The sequence below is a fragment of the Rhipicephalus sanguineus genome, chromosome 6 (genome assembly GCF_013339695.2).
Source record: "Rhipicephalus sanguineus isolate Rsan-2018 chromosome 6, BIME_Rsan_1.4, whole genome shotgun sequence".
Classification (NCBI taxonomy): domain Eukaryota; kingdom Metazoa; phylum Arthropoda; class Arachnida; order Ixodida; family Ixodidae; genus Rhipicephalus; species Rhipicephalus sanguineus.
This window is the reverse complement of record NC_051181.1, coordinates 71,170,453-71,180,436: the sequence shown is the minus strand read 5'-3', so window position 1 is coordinate 71,180,436 and position 9,984 is coordinate 71,170,453. Positions and strand designations below refer to the sequence as shown.

General features: G+C 44.2%; 1 long non-coding RNA gene across 1 annotated transcript in view; it reads left to right on the top strand.

Moving 5' to 3' along the window:
• Positions 1-759: 759 nt before the first annotated feature.
• LOC119397905 (uncharacterized) overlaps positions 760-9,984 on the top strand; it is a 33,130-nt gene continuing 23,905 nt past the window's right edge. The window contains exons 1-2 of the long non-coding RNA XR_005184667.2: positions 760-778; positions 3,410-3,472. This is a non-coding gene — a long non-coding RNA (uncharacterized LOC119397905). The remainder of the gene's footprint in view (positions 779-3,409; positions 3,473-9,984) is intronic.

Below are 9,984 nucleotides of genomic sequence, written 5' to 3'. Positions count from 1 at the left end.
GAGAGGAAACGTTTAAATACCATACTTTGTCGTGTCTCATTTGGCACGGCTGACCCCAAACTCAAGAAAATATGCTAAACCTTTTTCCAGGGGCCTCACAAACGCATGGCGCTGTTTTATATGCAATGGGAGATTTCATTTATTCGATAAGATTGTACGTCATAGGAATTAGATCTTTCTTGGTACACCCGTGTGACACGTGTTATTAGTTTTATACGTGTCATTATGTGGGGCTCGCATTGATGTTGGCTAAGGCCCAAGATGGCTGTCTGTGGCGCTTGTGTAGCTCTTAAGTCACCGTAAGGAAACTAGATGAATAGAAAGAAATGCTTTTGCCTTTTTTTCTCGTTACCTAGTTTTCGGCTTACAAGGCTCAAGCAGTACACGAAGTTTCCACTGAAGGCTAATGAAAAATGACAAAATAACCGCAGTACCGCTAACCTGTGTCTAATATCTCTTGTAGATGAGACTAGAAAATTGAAGCACCTGTAACTTTTACAAAGCGTTGTCTGTTAATTAGGTCAGCATGATTGTCCTTTTCAAACATTTCGTCAACCTGTTTCCTCTGCTCCCATGGTTGATTGCATTGTTAATTCAACATGCCAGCCTGTAATATTGCCCGTCACACTCAGTGCGTTTCTTTTAAAATATGGTATTTACGTCTCTGGGTATTTTTTTCAATAAGACGCAATTATTTGCTAGTGGTAGTATATAAGAGTCACAGCTACGGACACTCCTGTACCTAACCAGCCATTGAGACTTCAGCGTCAAAGCTCTGGTAGGTATTTTTATGCATACCCGGGACTCTACGAGCAATGGGCCATTTAAATAAGTATGTGGTGCCACGTTCCTAGGATCCCTCCTTTGTAGGAGCACTTTGTCATTGCCTGGCCAACTGAGCTAATATTGTGTAAAGCGTTGATGGCAGAAATTTTTTTGTCAGACTCGAGATTAAACAAAACAGCATTTTTGAAATACAGAACATGTTGTTCAGTAAACAAGAAATACCTTTAGGTGTTATGCGAGCTTGCTGTAGTGTTTTTTTTCGTTGATAGGATGATAAGAGTTTCATGTGACACATATCCATACTACCGCATTTAATTTTATTGTGTGTATGTCTGATTTTTTACTGAGTGCAATTGCCGAAGAAGGCACAGCACAAAAATGTTCTGATATCGCAAACTGAGAAGCCATGTGCCTATGGTCGATTGGACTAACCGAATCGCAGCTATACCTACCATGAATGTGCACCATGCTTCTTAAGAATCACACACGTGACCAAGAGAGAGCGTAAACTACCCTACATTCATGCTTATATTTCAAGGTGAGCGTAAAGAACGGTAGTGCTGACGTTAACTAAAAAGTGTTTTTGATTCGTCGAGAACCTTCTCCAAAGCTTTGGTATTCCGTCCTTCCTACGCCCTTTTCGAGATTTCAAAAGTACACATTGCCTATTTTAGCAAGTCGGATTGAAGGCCTCGCAGCGCCCATATTGTTGTCAGCGAAAACCCACTGAACCCGTGCACGCATTACAGTTTCATACCGACTTGACACGATATTCATTAAAATCGCTCTTTTCATAGTTCAAGATTTAAAGGCTGGCAGCTGTGAGTTATAAACTGTATTGCTGTACTCTCTCACAGGTAAGCGTCTGAAATTCCATATTGACATGAATTTGAGCACGCGATCTCGCGAATGCGCAATGCCCAGAATTTTCACTGTTCTTCATTGTCAGTCACCAAAAAATTGCAATGTCATCAGCGAATCGCAGGGGACTGAGATACTCTCCGTTAACTCTTATCCCTAATTCTTCCCAATCTAGGGCCCTGAAAACCTCCTGTAAACACGCGGTGAATAGCGTTGGAGAGATCGCGTCTCCCTGTCGTACGCCCTTCTTTATTGGGATTCTGTCGCTTTCTTTATGAAGGACTATAGTGGCTGTGGATGCGCTGTAGATTTCTTCCATTATGTTTATATAGGCTTCGTCGATGCCCTGATTCCGCAGTGCTTGCATGACTGCTGATGTCTCCACCGAATCAAATGCCTTCTCGTAATCTATGAAGGCTATGTATAGGGGTTGGTTGTATTCCGCGCATTTCTCTATCACCTGATTCATAGTATGAATATGGTCTATTGTTGAGAAGCCTGTACGAAATCCTGCCTGGTCCCTTGGTTGATTAAACTCTAATGTCGTAATTCTGTTAGCAATGATGAGTAACGCGGGAGACGAATTACAGGTCATGATTACTGAAATGGATACGGAAAGTAGAAGAGTAGGTCTGAAAATTAATATGCATAAAACTAAAGTAATGTGGAACAATCATGGCAGAGAACAGCGCTTTGCGATAGGTGGCGAGACGCTAAAAGTTGTAAAGGAGTACGTCTACTTAGGACAGGTAGTAACCGCGGAGCCGAACCATGAGAGTGAAATAACTAGAAGAATAAGGATGGGATGGGGCTCATTCGGCAAGCATTATCAAATCATGAATGGTAGTCTACCACTATCTCTCAAGAGGAAGGTATATAACAGCTGCATCTCACCGGTACTTACCTACGGAGCAGAAACCTGGAGACTTACAAAGAGGGTTCAACTTAAATTGAGGACGACGCAGCTAGCGATGGAAAGGAAAATGACAGGTGTAACCTTAAGAGACAGGAAGAGAGCAGAGTGGGTCAGGTAACAAACGGGGGTTAAGGATATCATAGTTGAAATTAAGAAGAAGAAATGGATATGGGCCGGCCACGTAGCACGTCGGCAGGATAACCGGTGGTCATTAAGGGTAACTGACTGGATTCCAACAGAGGGCAAACGCGTGAGGGGAAGAAAGAAAATTACGTGGGTAGATTAGATTAAGAAGTTTGTAGGTATAACGTGGCAACGGAAAGCACAGGACCGGGTTGATTGGCGGAACATGGGAGAGGCCTTTGCCCTGCAGTAGGCGTACATAGGCTGATGATGATGATGAAAAAATTGCAATGCTGCATACAGTCACACGCTGTGTAAGGCTTGTTCCTTCCTTCACGTGTCGGCTGATTGCGACCCTTTGACACTATTGCAACCACGCTCACATGGCTGTCACGTACATTTTATTAATAGCTGTATTGAAAGCGACTTCAGAGCGGCTAGTACGTTAGTTTCGGATGTTCTGAAATTATATTTCTCTCATTGCTCAAAATTAAAGCCAAGATATCATGTGGAACGATATGTTGTGAGTGATATAATACCCGTTGCCATAAGAATAAAAAACATCCGAAATTATATGGAATAAAAGGATTAAAAAGTAAATTTTATGCAGCAATAAAAGAGCGTCATATAGCTAGTGTGGGGAAAAGTTGAAAGTTGGAAAAACTGTGGGAAATTTGAATGTCCAGCAGTCGGATAATATTTGTCGATGTACATTTTTTGCAGTACCTGTCAACATGAACGGATTCGTTGGAGTGAACGCCCTCGTGTGGGTTGCTGTTGCACTAGGTATACTTTCCCACCGCACATATTTAATAGATATATTCTTTTTAGTGAATTACGTTTACATGGTATTTTTTTAGAAGCTGGATGTCTTCTGTAACACACTCAAATCTCTGTGTTTTTGAAGGAGGTAAAACGGGAAATGTGAGAGCGAGTGGCAAATGCATTCAAGATAACAAATATTAAATAAATGAAATGATATTGAAATAATAATATAGCCTGCTCAGTAAAGGAGGAATCTCCGGCCTGAAGCACCTAATAGGTGGCATTCCTGGTTGCTTTTAGGAGAAGTCTAGCTTCTCGTCATGGTAATGAAATTTGCTTTCGTGCGTGTGCTCCAAAAAAATCAAGTGCATGCCGAACAGCTTGCTAAAATAGTCATACAAGGTGTTTCACATGCCCATTTAAATTTCGCATGTCAAGGGAACTTTAAATGCAGCAATATTTTTCCGCCTCGGCTTAGAATTCATTTGCCAAAGCGACATGAGCCTGACTGTCATGGCATTTTTTATTAAAAAAATGTTTTTTCTAAAAAACACTCTCTATGTAGCCTATCCTCGTAAGCTCACAAATATCTTGATAGGTTATTCCTTATTTATCAGCCCCTTTGTTGTCACAGTCTGCATGTGAATTTTTTAAATCACGCTTACTGAAACACTACACCTGTGCAGCCCCTGATGTCATGTAAATATTTGATCATCCACCGTTAAAAGGTAGCTTCGTGCTTCCTTTCTGTTTTTAATACAAAATTTGAATCATCAAAAAGAAGCGTGACGGTTCCTAGGCAACACATTTTATATAGTTGGAATGATGAGCAATTATTAGAATGGCGAGGTAACCACCACATAAATAAATCACAAGATGAGGAAATAATTTGTCTTTATTATTTCGCAATATTTAGCTAGCATTATCAAAAATACATCATATAGGGAAGTGTATGTTAGCGCCTTCATTTTTTCTTACATATTGAAGAGTGTTGGTCACTAAATATAGATCTCGTTAGCTAAGGTTAAATATCGTGTTTCTAATAAACATGACCTACCTCTAAGGAAATCCGAAAACGTGGGCAGAGTAATGCACGATAAAGAAAGACCATGTACCATACCACAGCACACAAGATGCCATTTTTGACTTCTTGCCAGTACGAATGTTATCGCATGCTTATGAGTTACCAAGTGATAAACCTAAACACATTTTTACCAATTATTGCAGCTGTGCTCATCAGTGAAGCTGCCGCTCTTGGTGGCGGTGTCGGAGGCAGCGGAGGAATCGTCCGCAAGAAGTGAATCACCGCCCAATCGGGTCAAGAACCATGGCTCTATCGATAAATGGCTCCGTCTACTTTTGTCACCTTTAATAAAGTGATGGAAGTAAAGTCTTCTATTTTTGGCTCTCTTCATACTGCAACTTGACAACCAAGCATAACATTACACACTGCCGAGTACGAGAAGCCACTGTGTCATTTGATGACGCTATAAATATTTACCGTGTTACCAACTTGCTGCCAAAGGGCCGTACTCCTGCTTAAGTAGAACTTGTTGCTGGTCTAGTTGTATACTTGACAACATCGTCATTCCTATAAAAGAACACAGGAAGGACCACAGTACATCACCTGTCCTGTGGACTTTCATGCGTTTGTGCTTTAAGCGCTAAAATGAAGATGTCGCCATGCATTCCTGCAACACGTACATACGTATGTTGTTCATATTCTTGTCTCTTAGAAGGAGTTAATTTCACGGGACCAATTGTATAACTGTTTGCATACATTTGTATGCATGTGTATACCAATGTGTATCCATTTGTATAAGAGTTGTATACATGTGCAGTCAACATATGATGGAGAGTCAATCAGACAAATATGGAAAGAACCTGCACGCTTCGAGAAGCAATGAAAAGTTTTCTCTGGCATCAAGAATATCATTTGTCCGCCTTGTGCGTGGGCGGCCTCCTTTTCGTTTTTGGACTCGTACGTCTCATGATAGTGCCAAAATGCATTGTAATTTTCACTGGCCTGATTCTGTGTGGCAGCGAATGACGCTGCTTGTCGCATTTGGTCATTAATTCAGAACGCATACTTACCGCGACCCAATAGAGAAAGTGTGGCAGGAATGACACTTTTACAGCGAAAGGTGTTATGTGATCACAACAGTAGCTGATCGCGGTGGGATAGCTGTCCGCCACAGCTACCACCGCTGTTCGTAACCGCTGTAGCGCGAAATGAGAAAGAAATATGTAGTGTCGGATGGGATTTGAACCCGGGCCACAGCGTAGCAGTCGCATATTAACACGAAAGTGTTTTATGCCGGGGCCCACCACGGCTCTACTGACGCATTTCCGACACGGATGTGACGTTGTAAAATATACACTAACAGATGGCAAAGAAAGTAAAGTAGAAGAGAAAAGTTCCGTTGCCGGGAGTCGAACATTCGACCCGGCGCTTCACTGCGAGAGGCGCGCAACCACTCGGCCACAGAACGTACGTTGTTCAGCTTAGCAACGGGGAGCTATATATTGTCGCGTGGACGTGACGTCGATGAAGACAGCTGTCAGCACGTCCGAGATGAAACTGTTTATTTGGCCGAATTTGTGGCCGGGAAACTGAGTCAAACTACAGCAATACACTGATAGCGGCGAACAAAGCGTCGACCGTCGATCAACTGCTCATGGCTGGGATGCGCCGTCTTTTATACATCACGCATCGAACTTTCCAGTCTTATCAATGGTTGTCGCGCAAGCACTGGAATAATCCAGACTATTCGCGTCCTGCGTGCAACCTTAACAAAACGCTCTACTACACTCGCGAAGCTTCTCGAACACTGCGGTGCGGTCAGCGTCGAGCGTTGATAACCGCCCTTGCTGGTCAAACCCGAATACATCAAAATAAAAGACGAAGCGGGTGTGGTAACATAAACACCATTTACCGCTGACAGTACTTGGAGCTCGGTGGCTTCAGGATGTTCTTGTTATCGCTAGCGAGGCGGCGCGACGGGCGAGGGGAGGGCGCGCTTTAAAATTCGTCGCCCCGCGCTTTGCGATGCGAGCGCGCCTCTACAAGGGTTGTTTCTCGTGCGCGCGTTTATCTCGTGATGGAGGGGTTTGTACGTCTTGTGCTTTCACCGCAAGTTTCCACTGATGTTACAGAGAGCACGAAGATCATTTCGCTCGCGGCAGCGGCCGCGTTTCCGCAAGGAGCGCCCTGCTCAGACACAAAGAAGTAGCAATTGTGACAGTTGTTAGTTCGCGCTCGTACTGTGTATGTTCTTTTTGTGCGTCCTTTCTGCTTTAGAGCTCGCAGCAAGTTTCGAGCTGATTGCCGTGCTTCGAGTGACATTACAATTTGTTGCTATAGCATTCCTTCCTTCGCCCTTGGGGCGAAACACTGCACAATGAACGCTCAGCTACCCCTTTGAAGACACGTTTCACTTTTGTGTTATACCGATTACTGTGAAATGGGGATCAGCTATATTTTTAGCACAGCGCCACGCCGGTGCTTGAAAATGCATCGTAAAAAGAACCTACAGGCATCATGTCGGAAACGGAATCATGTTGACATATGTAGTTAGCATGGTAGACGACTAAAATAACAACCAGGCACGACATTGCGAATTGCGTAAAGAGTGCATCGTTTAAAGCTTCTAACCCATTAGAAAGAGCTCAGCTATTAGGCTTCATAAACAGCAACAGCATCCTCAAAGTAGACATAATTACTTACAGTTTTGTAGCGGGTACCTCGCTTCAACGCAGAATGACGAGTAATGGCATACTGAATGCTTGGCTACTTAACAAAAATTCAAATAATTTATAGCGTAGTGGTGCCCTTGCTACTGTACTCGTCGTAGTTGCGCCAAAAGAGTTTAAAACGGACTCAAAAAGACCGCTGTTCCAGCTTTCGCTGTGGCTGTGCTGCGTGTCCCGCGCAGGCCCGGCGTTTTCGTTTTTTTTGTACGCGCTTGATACATTTCAACTGCATTAGTGCGGGTGAGAGAGAGAGAGAACGAATGCAGAAAAGGCAGGGAGGTCAACTAGACTATAAGTCCAGTTTAGAATAACAGAGAGCTGAGCTAGTTGGTAAGTATTCATTCTAAAAAGACAGGGCGTGCAAACACGGACACAAGAAAGAAGTCAGGACACCACAAACGCGTTTGTGGTGTCCTGACTTCTTTCTTGTGTCCGTGTTCGCACGCCCTGTCTCTTTAGAATGAAGTCCAGTTTGCTGCCCTAAAAACGGGGATGGGAAACAAGGGAGTAAAAGAGAGAGACAGAGAGAAGGAAAAACACATTTCACATCATACACACACTGCCGAGTTTCACAGACGGTCGCTCAATGAAATATCTTTCAAGTACCGCAGGAAGGTGCATGTGGCTTTTTTTGGCTGATGTGCTGCGTGACCAGGCTGCCAAGACCTATCCTTCATTGAAGGGCCGATCATCGAGTCTACTCCAGACACACTGGAGATTGCGGCAATCTTCATCAAATTGAGGAAAGTGGCAGATGAGATGTTCAATAGTGTCTACACATTTGCAGCTGCCATGCCCATCGCGCATAATGCCACGCTTGCGGACTGGAATTCTCCGCTGAACTCCAATCGTCGCCCACAGAACCTTACCTTGAATCGTTCCTCCAGTTACAACTGCCATCCAAGATTTCTCGACGTGACGCTACAATGCTTTGCCGGTTGCGGATCGGTGTAGCGTTTACTAACTCATTCAGTGTGGGAGAGTTCACGCGTATCTAATGGAGCTTTGTGATCTCAGGTACTTACGAGTGGAATTGGACGCGTTCGCTTTATATGATGTAATCTCAAGATGCGTTTACACCAGTGGAAAATCACAGAACAGCCTTAACCAAACTAACACAGAAGGGCCCTGTGCAAAAGACGAAGCTCTTCAAGTGCTTCTGCGAGATATTTGTGCTAACATGCATACCAGATGACGCATTAATTGACAAACTAGCAAAGTAAGCACAGCAGTGGCAATTTATCATCATTTGAAGACACACTCCCGCCTGCCTTGTCAGATGGCTTTGGGAAGTGGCTTAGCGGGATGAGGGAAAGTTTTCTTTGCAGGCGAACTAGCTGCAGTATATCTGCGTATGTTGTAGTCGGTGTTGGTGGTTGAATGCCGCGGTCTGAGGGTTCGGTAGACAGAGCCCGGGGAAAGAATGCTCGGGCCGAGTTGTGTGCTAACTCGTTTCCGGCTAGCCCCTGATGACCCAGCCACAGATGGGCTGCTTTCTTATGGCTCATGTTCGTACCTGCCATATAATGGCGTTAGCTGGAGGTGAAATAAATCGGCTCATGTAGTTCCTGAACGCTTCCTTAGAGTCTGTGAGTATATATTCCGCAGTGGAGTGTGTTGCTGCTAGGGCTATTGCGATTTCCTCTTCAATGGATGCATCAGAGCATTTTAGTGATAGGCCATCAGCTATCTGACTGGTGGATTATTGCTGTTGTAGAAATTCCTCCCACGGGGCCTCAAGCGTCTACGAAGCTGTCTCCCTCTGCATTAGAGTAACGTTCATTCAGGGCTTTAGCTCGACCTGCTCTTCCGCGGTGGTAATCTGGTTGCATGTTGCGGTGTAAGGACCTTGTCGGGAAACTGCCCTGCCATTCACGGGGTATGTCTCTCCTGTGCGACGCTGTAGGGGGAATGTAAATGTGGAGATCCAGGACCTTTCTGCCGGTTTTGGTGGTAGCCAGGTGCAAAATTTGGTTAGAAAGAGCGTGTTGGCCCATTCTTCGTATTGTTCTATGGGCTCTGTTAGTGGGCTATGTTCTTCCTTCCTGAAGGCGGTACAATCGGTGATCCTATCTTGTGTTTTGCTTTTACAGTATTATCCATGCTGTAGCGTCATTTCCAGGATACAGTGGTGGCTCCCAAGTGTTTCTTGAGTTTTATTTCACTCGCAGTCATATACGTGCTTCGCTAGCGAAAGGTCAGGGCACGTATCTCGGGATACAGTGTTAGCTATCCTCCTGGGTTGTTACGGGTCTGTGAGTAACGTGAGACTGCAATTAGATATGGTGTCCGTCAATTTTCTGGCCTTGGTCTTCTTTGGTGCATACCCACTGAATTGCATGCGTATGAAAGTCTCCCACTATTACAACCAGCCTTTTGAAATATTTCGTCGAATGTCGCCGTGTTATCATGTGGTCTGCTATAGACGTTAAGGATGTAAAAGCTGGCTTTCGATCACGTGTGAGGAAGGAGCTGAATAAAACCGTACTCTACATTTTGTATGAGCTTGAGGCCTATGGTGGATGCGATGCAGTCTTTGTGTACGAGCAGGCAAGTAGCTGCATTGGGGAAAATTCTAGACGCTTAAAACACCACAAAAAGAACGAAGAAGCACAATGAATGAGCGTCCCTGTGCTCTTTATCTGTGCTTCTTCGTTCTTATTGCGGTGTTTTAGGCATCTAGAATTTCCCTCATCATGATGAACCAACTAGCCCAGCCACAAGTACTTCTAGCTTAGATGCATTGGTTTGGTGTGCGTTGCAGTGTCTGAGTTTGACTT